The sequence below is a fragment of the Protopterus annectens genome, chromosome 10.part0, assembly GCF_019279795.1.
Source record: "Protopterus annectens isolate FY-2018-M chromosome 10.part0, PAN1.0, whole genome shotgun sequence".
Classification (NCBI taxonomy): Eukaryota; Metazoa; Chordata; order Ceratodontiformes; family Protopteridae; genus Protopterus; species Protopterus annectens.
Window position 1 is genome coordinate 1,315,205,933 of NC_056744.1, and position 20,000 is coordinate 1,315,225,932.

Below are 20,000 nucleotides of genomic sequence, written 5' to 3' on the forward strand. Positions count from 1 at the left end.
AACCTATCATACATTTGCCCCAAATCTAACATAACCATGCTACTGGTCTTTTCATTATTTGAAGACATTGTCATTTTATCATCTACATTCATAGTTGCAGGCATATAAAAATTAGGCACTTTTTTCACAGTTTTTGAAGACAATAATTTCAAGATCAGTGCTTTGATTAGGAATAAGACAAGAAAAGCAACAATTGCTAATACTGCAATCAATAAAATCAACTTCAACAGTCCAACTCTCCAACCTGAGAATAGGTTGGTTAACCATGCCCACGTTGAAGCATCGGCCTCCTTGGCCTTTGAAAGTTCGGAAATTCTTTTTATCAATTCAAGATGACTTTCAATTTTGTGCTGATTATCAGGGATAAATGTACAGCATTCCTCCTGGATTAAAGTGCAAGTTCCTCCTTTCGCTGCAAGGGTGAAATCGAGGGCCATACGATTTTGGAGTACTACAGCCCTCATAGCAGTCAATTCATCAGTCACTAATTCTAAGGCAGAAAATGTAGCATTGCTTAGTATTTCAAGTAATTTAATTTTCTCAGTTCCCAAATTGATTTTACTGCTCCGTATGACAGAATTATACCAGCCCATGATATGACATCATCACCCAAGTCCATATGGGAAAGTCCTTTGGTACTAGCATGAGCTAAGTCATGATGATAGATCCAAGAATTATCAACTCGACCTAAAGGATTAGCAGGCTTCTTAACCTCTCAAACATTTCGAATCTTTCCTTTAGGTAATGCAGATACATGTCGAATAGCTGGAACCAGATAGCCCAAGAAACAGCTACCAGACCAGTCTCCTGGTAGCCATTTATATGCTTTTCTTCCACACACGAAATAACAATTCTCTACTTTAATGGTGATGTTGATAGGCTTAAAACGATCCCCGGCATCCTATAGTCCTTGGAATATCTTCGAATAAACAGTTTCTATTTTCTGGGAGAATTTAGCTATAGAGTACTTAACAAGTCTTTTTACAGGCGAAAAGTCCGTTTCACAGCCCGAATTGTCCATAGTGCAGTTATATACCACTGTTTTGTTACAATGGTTCCACCTGGTGAGTCTGTACTCTTTGACAGACTATGAGTACATTTGCTATGGAGGAAAAAAAGAGGAAACCAGACAATGCTTTAGCTAGACATTGTGATCACAATGCTGAGTATAACTTTAAATTTAGGATACTTTCCCACATAAGCCAAGTTACAGAAAATAAAAAATATATAGACGATAGTTTAGTTAAACTACTATTAGAAAGAAGTGAACTCAACTGGCAGTTAGTTTAGAAGCTTGTAATTAACCAGGACTAAACGAAATGTGTTCCATAGCATGTGTACTGAAACTTAAGAGTTTACTTAGGTGAAAGGGATAGTTTAACCTTTAGTCTGTATAAGTTTTCAAAACATACAGACAACCAAGTACAACATGCAAATGGACACCCTTTTATTTGGTGAATAGTGAGAACTGGGTTATTAAACAAATTTTTCTTCATCTGTAAACTAAGACCAGTATTATTTATATGGGTACATAAATTCCTCTTTTTTTATTCTTTTATTCTTTATGGTTCATGTTTTATGTTTATGCACTAATTACACACACCTTTCATATGTTAAATATAAATACTATCATAAACTCCGGTTTAAATAGAATAGTTATTTGTAAGGATTCCCGTAACTTAGTAGTGGTTTTGTATGTTAGAAGACAGGATGGTCAGAACTTTATATGAATGCAGTAGATAACTTATAACACTTCATGAATTGACGTTTGGTGGTTTAAAATTGATTTTTGAACGCACAACATTAAGTTCACAAGTAATTGAGCTTTTCATTAATCTTATCATGCTTAATTCTTAGTTGTCATTCATTTATTAGTGGATACCATTCAAAGTAGTTTTATTGGTTGCCGATCTAATTATTGACAATGTGTACTACATTATTAGAAGGAAATGACATAAAATATGTTCAGACTAATAGTAATTATTTTATTTCATTGTATATTAAATAGTTTTTATGTTTTAATTACGCTCATATGAGCGATAGTAAATATGGCTTTAAAACTTTTCAAATTTTGAACACTGAGACCGGATAGGTCAGTCTTACAAGGCGAGGTTATTTAAATTGCATTTTAACACTAGCTTTTTGTCTGAAGAAGTCTGGATAGGAACCGGACGAAAAGCGCTTAACATTTACTTGTTTTTCTATAGTTCTGTTTTTGTACATTTGCAGTCTCCATTTTTAGTACTTGTCAGTACTTTTTACATGCTTTACATTATATTCTTCACTTGAATAAACTTGTTGGGAGTACTGCTGCCGTTTGGAGTCCAGTGCTTTAGTGGATTTTCTCAGTATGAGTATAAATTGGACACATCCACTGAGGGCAACCAGAAGGCCATCTTCACATATTTATGTCTCATAGGCAACAACCCAGACCACACTGTAATGGAGGTCAGTGATAGCACACACACACACCATCACTACGGCCAACCTGCTGCAGACACGTTTAGGCCAAACATCACCGCCCTTGCTCAACATCAGTATAGGTGGATATGCACACCACACGCATCACTACCCTCATTATCATGGATCAGGTGCAGACTGCTCACTTAAATGTAAAAATAGCAAGTCACCTTGGAGACTGATAACATTCCAGTCTGCATCCTACACAAACTCAGACATATGCTTCCAGCTCCATTACATACATTATGCAAGGCAAGCCTGAGCAGTTTTGACAGCCCATCTGCAAGGAACACAGACACTGTCACCCTTCTACACAAATGTAAATGGTGGTTTATGAAATGTACTGGCCCTCATAGGGGGGAATATGATACAACAGGACCAGGAGTACAATGCATGTTCATACAGTGCTGCGTCTCATGTGTTTGTATATAGTGTACACTGTTGACAATTAGTCATGTGCTGTCTCTGTAAAGAAGTTTGTGCAATGTCTGAGGTCCTATGATGTGTTTCCCTGTTTATGTCTTCCAGGTGCTATGCGGAAGCAGATGGACTACAATGAGTAGGAGACTTGGACCATAACTAAGACGATCTTGCAGAACTATACCATCCATTTTGGTTGGGTCACCAAAACCAGCAGGAGCAGACTGCACTGTGGGATAAAATTGTCCAAACTTGGGACACCATAGCCGCATGTACGATCAGGTACGTCATAGAGCAAGTGACCTGATTTGGTGTGCCTGGCAATGGGCTGCAGCTGTATCAAGGGAATGTTCCACTACTGGTGGGGGGCCAGCTACACAGCCCCCTCTTATGGCAGTGGAGGAGCCCCTGGCCAACCTTGGGGTAACCCCCACAAGAGGATCTACACAAGAACTTGCAGTCGTGGAGATGGATGGCACCCAGGCAACAGGCGTGGAGCATCCAGGTAAGACAAAAGTGCACATCAGTGTACTGAGATTGCATTACAACTGTGTTCTATAGAGTCTTGAGATGCATATGTCAGGGAAAAATACTACCACCATAACCACTATATCACTCCCACTAATAAGTTGGTACTGTCTAACACCTTCCTCATTCATTGTCTCCTATTCCCCACTTCTTACCAACATTCAGTCTTCTCTAAAAACAAAGCTATCCTCCTGTTATTAGAAAATGTCTGTTTGCTACCAGCTATAAATCCAAATGTCACAACTGTAATGCCCTACACAAACTAAATTTGCTTGAACTTCCCAACCATCTTGCCTACATTCAACTTACTCATGCCCATAAACTCATCTATAATCCTTCCATCTACCCCTCCCTTATAATCCTTCCATCTACCCCTCCCTTGCATCCTCCTTCAAAATGCAGAACTGCAACAGACGTCTAAGATCCAATAAACAGAATTTTCATTAACTGCACAAGCCTGCTCATCCTCCAGGCAGACGCCTACTAACCTTTCCCCTAGCTCACCTCTGGAAATCCCTGACACCTCTTATTGTTACTACATGCAAGCACTCTACCTTTAAGACTTTGCTTCATTCCCATCTCAAAAGCATCTGGGAATATTCCTGCTCTCATCCCACGACTCGCCTGTATTTCCCTATTTCTCACACTCCTTTACTTCTATCTTCTCTTCCTCATATTGAGCTTTTCTGACTACCACCATCTTAATTTGTCTCATTTACTTGTCCTCTTGCTCTACTTTTTTTCTTTTTTGTTATTGTCCCACCCTTCTTAGATTCAACAATTTCACCTCTCATCACCCATCCTACTTTAACTATGCTAAGATTTAATGTAAAACTGTAATGTCAACCCTGTGTTATTTCACATTCTAACAAATGTAAGAGAAATATGCAGCAATGGGGTTTTCTTATTCTAGTTGACTTATATATGTGTGTAATTTAACTTTTACATTTGTAACCATATTTTCACTGCAATTGTAGATTTTTTATAATGTTATGTAATACCATCATTCTTCAGTACTATTGCATAACAGTAAATGCATTGTCTTCATATTATATTGTTTTTCATGGAGATTTTCTCCATGGGACTCCATTGAAAGCAGGCTCTTCATGGACCAATGGACTATCCTGGTAAACTGTAAAATAGATAAATTAATAAAATGAATGGGTGGGGTTTAGTTATGCACACAAGTGTACATCTGTTGTGAAGGACAGCAAATTGTGTAATATCATAACTGTACCTGTGTACAATGTAGCATTAATTGTGGACCAATGCATGTTGTGAATTAGCTAACAATAACTCTCCCTCCCTACTACCGATGTCCCCCGACTCTTCATGAGGTACAGCAGCCTGAAGCCAGTGAGTATGAGATTTTACTGTTTTGGTTCACCAGTACCCCAGGCATGTTAAGGTGTTACACACAGCCATCTAGCAATATCTGCATGATCACTTGTAGTGGGGTTCACTGCCTAATATCACAGTGGATATCACAGGGGCCTATTTGCATGTGATGTCATATATCTGTAGCACACCTACCTCACAAACCTGTCATTGCAGGACATCTGGATAAAGATTGACAAAATGCAAGGACAAAGGGCCAGGAGTAGGGACATATTGTAGGCATTGCTATTATACAGTGCATATGAAAGGTGTACACACCTGTAGAATGTCAGGTATTTCAGATATATATAATGTGAGCAAAATACAGCAGACCAAACATATGTCCAACCTGTCCTGTGACCTATAATCTGTACAATGCAGTTGACAAACAAACAAATCTGTTAGTGGGACAAGTATGTGACATGGAAATTGTCCAAGAAACTAGTTGCATATGTGTGCACAGGATGAAGCTCATACTGTGGTGCAGCACCATGTAACAAAATCACAGCAGTACATCAAATTGGATACACACCTGCCATCAATTATGGACTCTTGGATTAGCTACAAATAACACTCAGTTCACATACACAACCCACAGTTGCTTGCTACAGCAAACACCATGGTTCACATACAGCTTAACATGCTGCAAAGGGATCACATGTTAGAAAGGTATCGGCTTAGAGAAGGCTGCAGAAACATACCCACAGCATTGCATGTGCCATGGAACACAATGCAGATAGTCATCAAAAGGTGTTCCAGATATGGTGCAACAGTAACATTGTGAAGAAGTGGACATTCATACATGTATGTGGAGGATACAATACCAACAATGTCCAGGGAGGCTGCCAGGAGCCATACAGCAACACCAAAGGAGTGACAGACATCTCTGGCAAGTACTGTGTGTGTACTACATGTGACAACAATCTTATTTGGTCTTCACATGTCTTGGATATATGTTGTGTTTGGAAGATGGCAGCTGTTCCTCACAACAAACAACATTTAGTCCTGGGTAACTTCTGGACAACAATACATCAGCTTTTCAAAAAGCATGTGTGTAAATATGTTAAGTTGTTATGAGACCAATGTTAAACTGTCTTTGTCCACAATTCAGTCATGTTATTTTGGCCATATAAAAACCACTGCACAACAGCAGAAGCACACTAAACACACAGTGAAGCAGGCTGATGGCAGTGTCCTGCTTTTGGTTTGCTGTTCACAACTTTAAACTGTGGCTGTAGCCAATTTGGAGTGTATTATGACCTTCTGGTGTCTGCCACATACCTGTGTATGGGGAGATATTTCAGCATTTCACACAGCAGTGACCCACACCTTACATCCACTAGGCAAAAGGATGGCTTCACAAGAACACAATCAACAGTGGCCAAGCCTGAGTCCACATCTAAATACAATACACAATCTGTGTGGTGAACTGATGAGCACTGTGCACAGGGTTTGACTTTGCAATCTGACAGATTTGGAGGTGTTCTGCAAGAGAGAGAGTGTGCATACATTGCCATGTCAAGATGTGCCATGCTGATACACACCTTCCCAAGAGTACTGAATCCTGTGATGAGATGAACAGGTGCTTTACCAAAGTAGCAGTTTACAGGAGTGCACCCTTGTGCAACCCAGCTGTTGTAGTCATACCATTTACGATGATGTGTATGTTCTTCAGTTGGAGTGTACAGGTTATATGTCAGATGAAATGGTGGAAATGTTATGGCAATATCACTGTTGTCTTGTGATCTGTCACAAAATCATTACATGTTAAAAAGGGTTTGTACACTTACTATATCTGCCGTAAGCTTGTTAAGTTGTTTCAGTAACTGCCCTTGTTTTCACATATATGTACTGCAGCTTATTGCCATCTTCATATCACAGTATGACATTAAGTAGGCTCACCAATCCACTAGACCAGCCAGTAATGTATCAGACACACATAGGAGGTATGAGCAGTAGACAGGAAAGATGAACCACATATGTAGATATTCCTGGAAACTCTGTACAGTCGGTAGGTATGTTCTGTAGGTTTTGGCCAGAGTGCTATACAGATGAACAGCAGTAATGTTTACATGGGTGCAATGTGTTGTAGCTGAAGGCTCACCACCAAATAAAAACACTCACATATCCAAGTGGTGTAAATTTGTAGTTATGGTAAGTTGAAAGGTATGCACTGCATGATGTTGAGTATCGGTCTAGAGTGTGTCTGTTTTAGTCTGGGTGTGTATCATGACTGTCATTTGTTGCCTAATGTGAGGTCTGTGGAATGCCTCTGGGACACCTCACGTGTGTGTGTGTGTGTGTGTGTGTGTGTGTGTGTGTGTGTGTGTGTGTGTGTGTGTGTGTGTGTGTGTGTGTGAGTGTGAGTATGACTGTGTGCAAGAGTGTGTGAGTGTGTGAGAGCAACTGCGAGTGTGTGTGCGTGTGCCACCAAACTTTATAGTGCCGATAGTAGTGTACATATGTTGTCTTTTTCTCACAGGTGTCCATGGTGGTCGCAGTCTGTCCTGCTGGGTAAGTTATATTAATTTGGCGACTCAGACCATGATGATACCCATAGGGAGGCACAGGTGGGGTTGTCAGAGGCTGCAGCTGTGTCATTGGTTGGCATCCCACCTCTATCAACCCCATCCCTGCACACAGTCACAAGAACCACCCATTCCCCATCACCAATGGCCATAATAGAAAGACAACTGGGTGATGGCACAGAACATGCAAGTGTGGTGACTATGGCAAGTGAGCAACCAGGCACTGGCCATAGTCAGAGTACTGGCAAGGTCCCACACAGGCAGGCAGGATGCTCGGAGGAGAATGGCTGCCTGTCCAGCCCATGTTGGAAGTGCCTCTGCTGCAGTAACCAGGCGCATGTTTTGGTCTTAAAATAGATGCACAGGCACATAATGAACATAACACCAGACAAGTGTGCAGGATGGTGGAAGAACATCTCTGTGGTGCCCGTGGCAATTTTCACAAAATCATTACAGCCATACGTGAGGGCAGTGAGATCAAAGGTAGACGGTGGGGTCAGGTCGTGGCACTCCTCCACTGTGGAGTATCTGTGCTTGAATGTATGGCAGACGGGAGGCAGCGGCCACGTGAAGGTAGCTCAAACCACAATCTTCTGGGTGTGCATGTGGCCGTGCACCATCACGCTGCCATATGGGCAGTAACACCAGCACTAGTGAAGATGGTGTGATGCCCACACTGACACTGCAGGACATGGGCACGTGGTCCTGGACGGTCCCAATGGGGTCATGGATTCAGCAGACATATATCACCATCAGGGAGCAGTATTATTTCCGGCCTTGTCAGTGGTAGTGCCTGTGATACCCTTGGCAGATCCAGTTCCCGTGTCCATGGCCAGAGGCAGTGAACTGTATACCCTGCTATGTATGGGCCATATTTGTACAGAAAACATCAGTGTGGGGAAGCCGTGGCATATGTTGCGCACACACACACACATCACAATAAACTCACCTCCACACACATGCAACACACCTGCACAGGCCATGCTATTCCCATACCCCAAACACACACCCATACTGTCAACCAAGTGGTGCAGCTTAGGGCTCTGGCAAAACCACACAACACCCTGTGCATATGATGAAACCTGTGCCAGAACCCTGATATCCAAAACATAGATGCAGGGACATGCAAATATGGGTCTAATGCACAGGGTGAACTTAATAAATTGTATGTAGGTAATGCTGTGTAGGGTGCTGTCATTTGGCGTTTGTAAGGGGTACATGGAGTGTGTGTACAGTTTAAGGTACGATACGTTATTGCTATTCTTAATGCTGTGAATGTGTTCTCACATGCTGTATCCTGTTTGTGTTCTAGGCCTCTGTGTGTCACCAGGATGTGGCCCTGCAGCAAGACCAAGGGGTATGGCAGTGCAGTAACACATCAGCCATGTCATAGGCACGCTACAGCTGTATGTGCACGAATTTCACAGGTCTGTACAAAAGTGATTGCATATAACTTGCAGAGTATAGGGCTGAGGGTTGTGTATAGGTTTATGGTAATTGACAACATCTGTGTCAGAGTGGAGAATGGCAAGTGTGGTGGTTTGGACACACCTCCGTTTGCTAATAACCACACCCCCAGGGGGTATTCATCAAACAAACACACTGAGATTACTACACACACACACACGCACACACACACACACACACACACACACACACACACACACACACACACACACACTTGGCAGTACTGAAATCCATTGGTTCATAGCTTCATAGGTGTGTAGTAGGTGAATGGCCATGAAGGCTCTACAAGGCTCACCCAAGGAAATACTCTGGCATCAGGTCACATGAAAACAGTCCCCAGTGTGGCTAATGAGTATACTCACTGGAGTGATCTCCAGGGGGGGTATTGTATTCCCCTTCCACTCATCCAGATGTGTATTGTGGGTGGCCAGTGATGCGCATTACTTCACATGTATGTGATTTATATTCCATACCCATGGACAGTGTCTGGGTTGTGAACCTGTTGGTTCACTCCTTTGGAGTGTGGACGTGTGCTTGAGGTATCTGGGGCATGTTGTGTGGACAGACTGGGATCTTCTGATGTAGCATTCCTGACCCAATTTGGTGAGACATAGCTGTCTGTGTAACTCAGACAGTGGTTGCACCTACATAGACAGTATGGTACAAGGATTCATTGAAGTGTGTAAGTGCTGGTATTATCTTTGTGGGGTACATTTGCAGCCTCTACAGTTGTTGCAGGTGTCCAGTGGTGTACATTACAAAGGGGCACTGTACACATTAATTTAGCTACTGAGGGGATGGAACAGGGTGCCATGTCCTTTTCCTTGCTGGGTAACACACACTCAATCAGGAAATGTAACACATCAAAGTACTTTCTGATGTCAGTGGCACTGTTGTAGTTGACAGGCATGTAGTCCACTGCAATCACACTGTGGGTACTATCTGTGAGGCAGTTTGCAGAAGAACTACCGATATAGTGGTTGCTGCCTAGCCAAGTGTGTTTGTGTATGATCCGTGGTCTCTGAGTATTAGAAGGATTGCCTATATTGTTCACTAATCCATATTGTCACATTGTCATTGCACACGGCACTAAACATTTAGGGCTGTGGATTATCTACACCAACCTTTACGGTGTTTGACAACTGTTGGCCTAGTAATGTGTAAAGTGGGACATATACTAGGTCCTCAATATAATAATTTAGCAAAACCCACCCCAATGGATCCCGTTATCACACACACACACACACACACACACACACACACACACACACACACACACACACACACACACACTTGCCAGTACTGAGTTTTGAACCCCAACCTAGCTATGTTTTGCTACTACAATGTTATGCATTTATTGCACGAGCCACAGAGTTTCTATAATGGATGTTTTCCCAAGGTACTTCTAAGGTGTGGAACATCGCCCGCCCTTGAAAATACTGGCATTGGGTGATGTAGTGGGTGAGAGATTTCACAAAATATTTTACTGTACACACACATTTACATTTGCCAGGAGTGAGGTTCAAACCTCTATCTAACTATGTTTTCAGACCATAATGCTACACATTTACCACTTGCACCACTGACATTACATGCGCTAGAGTTTCCAACAGGTACTTCTAATGTGAATGATATCTGCAGGACTGCTAAAGTCTGGCACTGAGAAGTGTACTCTGTGTAAATGGGGCCAGAATCTTTAAGGTACAGACATATATATGTACACACACTCACACACACACACACACACACACATACACAAACACTTGCCAGGAATGAGATTCAAACCCCTACCTATGTTATTGCTACTACATTGTTCTGCATTTATCAGATGCACCACAGAGATTATAGGTAGAATATTGTCCAAACATGTGTCTAAGGTGAGTGACATCAGCAGCAGTGCTAAAAGAGGGGTAAGGAAGTGTAGTAAGTGTGAATGACCACAAAATCAGGTGTTTACAAAGACACACACTCTCTCTCACACAAGTCACAATTGCCAGGGCCAGGATTAGAACTCCTACCTAACTAGTTTGCTACACTATAGTATTACACAGTTATCACAAGTGCCACTGAGCTTGTAGATTGGAGAGCTGTCCGAAGGTATCTTTAAAGGTAAGTGACATTACCAGCAGTGCTAAAGGAGGGGTAAGGGATATGTAGTAAGTGTGAATGATCACAAAATCAGATGTCTACAAACGCACACATTTTCACAGTTGCCAGGACTAGGATTAAAACTCCTGCCTAACTAGTTTGCTACACTATAGTATTACACAGCTATCACAAGCGCCACTGAGCTTATATGTTGGAAAGCTGTCCAGAGGTATCTTTGAAGGTGAGTGACATCAGCAGCAGTGGTGAAGGAGGGGTAAGGGAAGTTTAATGTGTGTGAATGGCCTTATCTACATTAATCTAGAAACACACACACTCACACACAACTTAACATTTGACAGGACTGAGATTACAACTGCTACATGGGTACTTATTTGGACTGTAGTGTCATACAGTTATCACAAGCACCACTGAGACTGTAGGGCTAGGGGCTAACCAAATGTATTTCTACAGTGAATTACATCAATACATCATGTGATATAGGCCAATGGGATGTGTAGTGGGTGGAAAAGGCCTCATAATAGGATTCTCTCTGTCACTGTCTGTCTTTCTTTTCCCCACATCTCTGTGTGTGTATGTTTGACATAATTATATTATGTTGGCCTTAGATATGTGTGAGTACCAATGTGTGTGTGTGTGAAGTATCAATGGTGTACAATTTGGTTTGTGTGCACACACAGCTGTAAATAACTGATATCTGCAGTCCACTGTGCTGTGAGACATGGGCTTCATTTCTCTGTGCAAATAACTGATATCTGTGGTCCACTGTGTTGTGAGACATGGACTTCATTTCTCTAAATGTGGGAGCATGCCCAGTATGACCTTCTATATTGAGCATGTGCATCCATTCCAGGGAGGGTTGGACTCCAGTTCAGGGTTTTGTGTGCTACAGCTACACGTAGCAAACTGTTTCTGCAGGATATCTGTAGATAGGTTGCCAATATGGAGACATAATGTGCATAACATATGGGGAATACTGTAACTATTGCTGTCTGTGCTATTTGTATCACATGTTCGGTTGTAGCATAGATTTTCTGACGTGTGTACTGTTTTACATTGTGATGTATCATGTCATCAACTACTGACAGTTATCATTCTTTGCTCACAGTTATTTACCAGGGAAATATAGGATGAAGGAAGCTGAGACCAATATTCTGAGACTTATAGAGTACACATTCTGGCACACACCTGCCATTGTGGAGGGGTAGCTACAGACAATAGACTGCTGGGTCTGTGTAAATGGTCCAGCACCTTGTTAGTACTGGGGATCCCCACCTTGTGCTTTTCTCAACTGCATGGAATGGCCATATCCTGCTGGGGCCATACCTCTCAGCTATGCAGATACACCCAGGTTATCCAGAGGCAAGACTCATATATCTGATCAATTTACCTTCACATTGTGGTTTACAAGCAGTTTTGTGGCTATTCATGGGTTTGAAATCAGGGAGTAGTATGGGGGGACATTAGGGCTTCAGACTTCACACACTCCGTGATATCCATGCTTCTACACCCCTCCCTCTGTTATTCTCTCCTCTTCCTAACAGTATGTAAGCAATATCTCAGTGTTATCCCTATAGTTGGGCCTTTATCCCAGTAGTATTTATGGCCTGGAACACAGTGCTTGCAGTAGGACATGGGGAGGCATGCTTCTGGCATTTGTTAACATGGCCTTGCATTTGTTTTCTGTTTACTGTGTTAGATTGTTAGTTAGGACCCCCTGACATTCCGTACATTGGCACTATGGATGAGACATGGGCCTTTGCCAGAGGACTGTAGGCCATTTGAGAGTGCTGCAGGCCATCTGTTACTGCATTTCTAGGTGGGATTGTGGGAGGGGCACACCTGCAGACTTTAAACATTCGCAATGACTGTACTGGTATTTTGGTTACACTGTTGGCTTCCATGCCATATTATATTGTGACCTATCATGCAGAAAGGAGGCATATCAGTAGAGTACACATGTTAGGTCTTAATGGCATAAATTTCAATTTCTGACTTCCTACCATTCAGAGCTAGACTGCAACTGCCAGACCTGTTGTAGTATGTCTGTGTAGGTCTGGTGGGGGGCTGTTCACCATTGGCTTCATTTGGGAGCCTTAGCTCAGCCTTTCTTTATGGTCATCTACACCTGTCCTACTGTGTGAGGCTGGTGGTGGGCATGTGACCCTCATTGACATCCATGTGTGTGACCTATTGACACCCACAATTATTTGGGCCATGACATGTACTGCTGTAGGGATTGTCACCTTCTGTAGTGCTGCCTACTATGTTGACACCAGTATTAGTAGTGAATTTCTTGCTGTCCCATATAGCTGTCTGCTGCTATCCCATTCAACCACCCAATTCCCTTGCATGCTTGCATCCATATCATACATACAACTATGAGAACATACTAGTCCATTCAGTAATTGATAGGAAGGGTGACTTACCTTGTTGCTAGGTCAGTAATGAGGACAGTGCTGGAGGGCTGGCTACGTTGGATGCACGTAGTACACTCCCTATACATGGTAAAACACAGGTAGTGTCATGTTTGGCATCCCTTCTACTTTATGTGCGAGTCAGAGACAGTTGTCAGTCCCTAGGTCCCTACAGTGTCAGTGTGTGTGTTGTCTCTTTGCCAAGGCCTGGGCATACTGGACACACCTCCTTCTGCCTACAGGGGCAGGCTCATGATGTTCCTCCTCCAAGTCCCTCTGTGCCTGTGCTGGCCTTGGCAATGGTGGGGGCTGTGTGGCCCTGCCCCGTGCTGTTCCTGCTGCACCTGTTTCTGCAGGATCATATTGTGTAGCATGGTACATACTATGAACATTTGTGTACATGTAGCTGGAGAGTACTGCAAGGTTCCACCGGATATGTCATTGCAGCAAAACCATGACTTGAGCATCCCAAACACAACCTCTACATTAATCCTGGTTTGTGCGTGTGCCTCATTATGGTGTTCTTGTTCTGGTGTCTTTGCATTTCTGATGGGTGTCATCAGCCATGGTTCCAGTGCATAGCCAGCATCCCCCAGTAGCTGGCCATATGGGATGTCCCCACTGGCAAACACCTGTGAGCAATGCCAGATGTGGGAGTCGTGATAGCTTCCAAGGCTGCCAGCACACACATTCATAATGCCCTGGGCATCGCACATGACCTGGCAGTTGATGGAGGAGAAGCCCTTGTGGTGTATGTAAACCCTACCCCGCTCACCGGGTGGTACTTTGATGTGGATGTTGCAGTCTATAGCACCAACTACCTCAGGGTATTCTGCTATATGGTGGAAGAGACGCATACTTCTGGTCAGTGCCTCATGGGTGGTGGGGAAATGTGCTCATTGGCATGTGGTGTCATGGCATCCAGGAACTGATGGAGTACCCTGGATGCTGATGCCTGTGAGACCCCCATAATATCCCCAGTTGGTCTTTGGAAGGTACCTGTGGCTAGTATTCTTAAGCCTAGACATACCTTGGTATCCACTGGGATGGGTTCCCCTCTATTAGTTCTGTGTGTGAGTCATGGCCAGCACAGCTCAATGATTTGCTGTAGAATGTCCCTGTCCACCCTATAGTGCTCCACTATCTCCAGCTCATGTAGGCCCTGGCAGGTTACCCTGGGTCTGTACACTCTTCTACTCCTCCTCACTGTATGTCGTTTGTCAGCATTCTCCTCCTCACCACCCTCAGTCTCTAGCACATGTTGATGGAGTAAAGCAGCAGCCTCTAACATTTTAATTAGTTTTGCCAATTAAAAATCCCCCATCTGTGTACACCGGTGGTGTAAAGTTTGTTTGAAAAAACAGTCTGTAGGATGTTTGCATAGTTTATAGCAGTGTGCTGGGCTGCTGCATGTGTATTTGGCTGATTCTGATACATTCCTCCTGCCATTTATGCTAGTTCTCCTGGATTGCCTTCCTACTGCTGTTTCCCCTACATCCAGTCTGCAAGGTGTTTGCATATTTATAATAGTGTGCTGGGCTGCTGCATGTGTATTTGGCTGATTCTGATATATTCCTCCTGCCAGCTATGCTAGTTCTCCTGGATTGCCCTCCTACTGCTGTTTCCCCTACATCCAGTCTGCAAGGTGTATGCGTAGTTTATAGTAGTGTGCTGGGCTGCTGCATGTGTATTTGGCTGATTCTGATACATTCCACCTGCCAGCTATGCTAGTTCTCCTGGATTGCCTTCCTACTGCTGTTTCCCCTACATCCAGTCTGCAAGGTGTTTGCATAGTTTATAGTAGTGTGCTGGGCTGCTGCATGTGTATTTGGATGATTCTGATACATTCCACCTGCCAGCTACGCTAGTTCTCCTGGATTGCCTTCCTACTGCTGTTTTTCCTACATCCAGTCTGCAAGGTGTTTGCATAGTTTATAGTAGTGTAGTGGGCTGCTGCATGTGTATTTGGATGATTCTGATACATTCCACCTGCCAGCTATGCTAGTTCTCCTGGATTGCCTTCCTGCTGCTGTTTCCCCTACATCCAGTCTGCGAGGTGTTTGCATAGTTTATAGTAGTGTGCTGGGCTGCTGCATGTGTATTTGGATGATTCTGATACATTCCACCTGCCAGCTACGCTAGTTCTCCTGGATTGCCTTCCTACTGCTGTTTCCCCTTCCTAGTTCCTCCCTATTTAAGCCCCAAGGCACTCCGCAGATACCCAGTGCTGAAATGTAAGTAGTGCTGCCATTTCCTCTTTTTTATTTATTTATTTTTTTATGTTTAAATCCCGGTTCATGGTGTGCACACCCATTTAGGCTATGTACACACTGCTCAGGCACATCTGACACTCCCCTTTCCTTAGCTGTGCTTAGCTAAGGGCGAACATGGGCCACAGAGCTCCAGTGAGTTTACAGCAAGCATGACACACCCCCTTATGAACTCATCCAGCTCTTAGACTTGTACTTTTGTACTGCTGTACCTACACGGTTAGGTACAAGCTGACACTGAAGAAATCTGTGGCTCAGTATAACTCCCCTCATTTGCATACCCCATTGTATAGGTCATTAGTTACTGCACTAAAACGGACCCTTTCCCCTTGATAACCCATGCTCCCTGGTGTTGTTTACATTCTGCATGCCATTGACTATAATGGCATAATGCAGAATTAACTTAAAATTTACTTTTATCATTTTTTTTATCTTCGGCACAATCTCATTTGCACGCCACTGCCCTAAGCTTAAACAGCCAAGATTGGCCAAACAAAGTTTAATTTAAAAAAAAAAAAAAACTGTTTTTAATGCCAATGGCCTTATATTTGGTCATTGGCATGTGTATTAAACATAATATGCTTTTACACGAGCTGTCATGCTTCCGTTTTCTCAGATGCAGAAATGTATTCGGTTACTAGCTGAATACATTTCTGCTATGACACTGTTCTAGCACGGACACCTGGCAGCTTGCTGGATCACAAAATCACCTCATTTGCATGGTTTTCACCAGCAAATGAGGGGATTTGCATATTTGCCAGTTTTCCGTGCAGGAACAGTATAGGACCGCACGTGAAGACGGCACTATCCTGGATTGCTCTGCGGCCATTTTCCATGCAGAAGCTCCGACACTGTTTCTGCCTGGAAAATATGGCTTCCTGAATCCCGAGGAATATCTTTTATGTGTTTGTGTACTTGCTTAAACTGCTGGAGCTGCTTTTTCTTCTACCTGTTCCATTTTTTATTATTTTGAGAAATGTTTGGCTTGGTGTTTTGTTCTATATGGAAAGTCGACACTTATGTTACCTAGGCTGCACATTTCAGGTGATTTTTTTATTATTTGATTTGTTTCTTGAAAGAATTTATCTGTTGCAATGTCTTTTGTGTTCAGTCTCAAAGTCTGTAAAAACTGCAAGCACTTTTGGTGTCTCTTTGCTGTTGGTTTGATAGAGAGAAGCAAGGGAAATAATCTCTTTTTCTGCCTGTGTAGTTGCTAGAGCTGATAGAGCTGCTTTCTGTTTTCACGGTTCCATTTTGTTTTCTGTTTTAAGAAATATGTTTTGCTGGTGTTTTAGTTCTGTGTGGCAGATAGACATTTAAATTACCCAGAATATATCTCTGGCCTTGTCTTTTCAGATAAGACTCATGGCCTGAAAAAACTAAAAACACTGTTGGTGAGTCCCTGCTGGTGCTGATTATACAAATTTGAGAAAACAAATCTATTTTTTCTGTCATTTGTTTACACTGATAGACCTGCTTTCTATTTTACCTGTTTCATTTTGTTTTCTGCTTTGAGAAATCTTTTTGCCTACTGCTTTTGATCTATGTAGCAGATAGACAAATTATCCAGGCTGTAGATTTTTACATTTTTTTTTCTTTTTCTGTTATTTGCTATTTTTTCTTCAGTAATAATTAAATACCCAGAGTACATCTGTGGCCTTGTCTTTTGTGTTACAACTGAAGGGCTGCAAAAACTGAAAGCACAGTTAGTTACTTCCTGCTATAGCTTTGATTTAACAAAGCAAGAAAAGTGATCTATTTTTATGTCTATGCAGTTTCTTTAACTGATAACAGCTGTTTCTGTTTTACATGTTCCTTTTATTTTTCTGTTTTGAGAAATCTTTTTGGTCTGATGTTTTTGTTCTGACTGTCAGATAGATACTTAAATTACCCAGTCTGCATATTTCACGTTTTTTTCCCCCATTGGTTAATTGATATCTTTACTAACACTTAATATACAGACTATATCTGTGGCCATATCTTTTCTGATAAGACTCATACCCTGCAAAACTGCAAGCACTGCTGGAGACTCCCTCATATTTTTTTTTTTTATACAAACTGTCTGTGTATCTGCTTAAATTGACTTTTTTTTCTGGTTTTCCTGTTACATTTTCTTTATTGTTTTAAGAAATCTGTTTCTCTTGGTGTTTTTCTTCTATGTGATAGAGACACTTAAATTCCCAAGACTGCGCATTTCATGTTTTTTATTGGTGATTTTTTTTCTTGAGTGACACGTAAATATATTTGGTCTTGTCTTTTCTGAAAAGGCTAAAGGCCTACAAAAATTATAAGCATTGTTCGTGACTCCCTGCTAGTGTTTTGATACCAAGAATGAGGAAACATACCCCCGGATTCAACAAGCAGTCACGCAGGAATAAGTTATTCCTGCATGGCAGGGACCGTTCCTGTTCAGCACGGCAGTGTGCCATGCATATGTATGAAGGCATGCTGCCGTGCTGTAAAATGGACATGGTTCCATGTATGAACGCAGAGGTTGTGTCTGAGAGGAGATGTCTCACAATACACACACCCTCTGCACTCCAGAATTGGCTTTTGGAAATTTAAAACAAGCGAGAATGCTCGTAACACCCCCAACCCATCAGGGTAGGAAATGTGGTCAAAGCCATAAGGGACAATTGTCCCTACCAAGCCAAAAGTTGATACAATAACATACATTTTTTTTTATAATTGGCTACTAAATAGTCTATATTTGTTAACCAGAGTACTGTAGTAGGTCCAAATGTGAGGTGACAGTTTAATAAAGTTGTGAAACCCCAATATAAACACAAATGCCCCATACAGTATAGTCACATATGAGTAAATGTAATGAAGCACATTTGGGGGATGTCAGGGACAGTAAACAAATTTATAATATGTAATGAATGATGAATCAATCCCATACAGCAGATAGTCTATAAAATAAAATATAAGCATGGCTAAGCATTGCACAGCTCTGCTTACCAGGTGTGAGCATTGTGCAAATATGGCTGCTAAGCAGTGAGTAGCCCAACTAAGTGGATTTGCCCATTGGTAAGCAGTGCTGAACCTGCCCCTTTAAGCACTGCCAACCTTAGCTAAGCAAGTTTGCCCTTCGCTTAGATTAGCTCAGCATATTCAAAACCATCCAATCATGGGAAAGGGCGGGAAATCTGCTGTATTTAAACCCCACAGGTGGGAATACAGCTCGTAACTGGTTGCAGCTTCCCACTGTAGACAGTATGGCAGATGTTGTTGAGGGCATGTGCTTCCAGGTGCAGCGCTGGGGCATACAGGAGTCCAAGGTCATGGTAGAACTCCTGGAAAATAACTAGGATGAGAGACTGCTGCAGGGCCATTCCGAGGGCTCCCAGTATAAAGTGGAAGCCTGGGACTGTCTCGCCCATGATCTCACCAGTGCCACTGGTATCCATCGGACTGCTGAGCAGTTTCGGCACCACTATACCGACTTGAAACGGAGGAAGAGGGAGCTCTTGGACGAGTTGGTCCAAGAAGCGAGACAGAGGGTGATGTCCCAGCAGTGTATAAGTATTCATATCAATAACTGTTTACCAAAGTTCAGCCTGTGTATGTGATGGATAGGTATGCCCAAATATTTCTCTGTTCCCTTTACAGCTGCAGCTGAGCAGGCTGTGAGTTAGGAAGCTCATGCCAGTAGGTTGCAAAGGCTGCGTCGTGAGGCTGGTGAGTAACAATCCTGCTTGTAGTAGTCATCAAATAAACATAAAGTAGTAGAAAGTCACCTGGCAGTATAAAAACTGTGTATAGGTTGTACTGAATAAACCAGATAATATGACGGTAATAGTCCCATATAGGTGATATTTAAATAAAACCATAACTGCCTGGCCATAAAGTTCTAAATCTTGGACTGTTTGTGTTTACTCTGGTATTGTATGGCATTTCTTGTTGCATTCTCTGAATAGTAATGTTGTGTTAACCACTGTTATCCACACTGTGCTGCAGAAAAATATATGTCTAGGAATGTCTGTATAAGACTGTTGTAAGTACAAGGTCAGATTGTACAACCAAGTGAGACTTAGACAGACAAAACTAAAGGAACAGACAGCAGTTTCTAAATAGCTCACTGATGAAACATAAATTGTTGTATTTTTAGCACACACAGCCATGGCATGAATCCTGGGAGTTGATAGTAAGCTGTATGCATAATCATACCTCTCAACTGTACAGATTTCCCCAGAATGTCCAGATAATTGGTTTATATTTTTGGCTTGTTCCTCTTTCTCCCTGGCAAATCACATGATGATCTCAGTATTGTAGTCACTAAATAATGACATACATTTGAGTTTCAGACTTCAAATCCTACAGAAAATGTATATTAAAACAAATCCTGTTATTCTATCAACTCTGTAAGTTTATAAGAGCAATATTCAAAATATGTCCCTATTTGTACCCCCGTGTTGTCAAGCTTT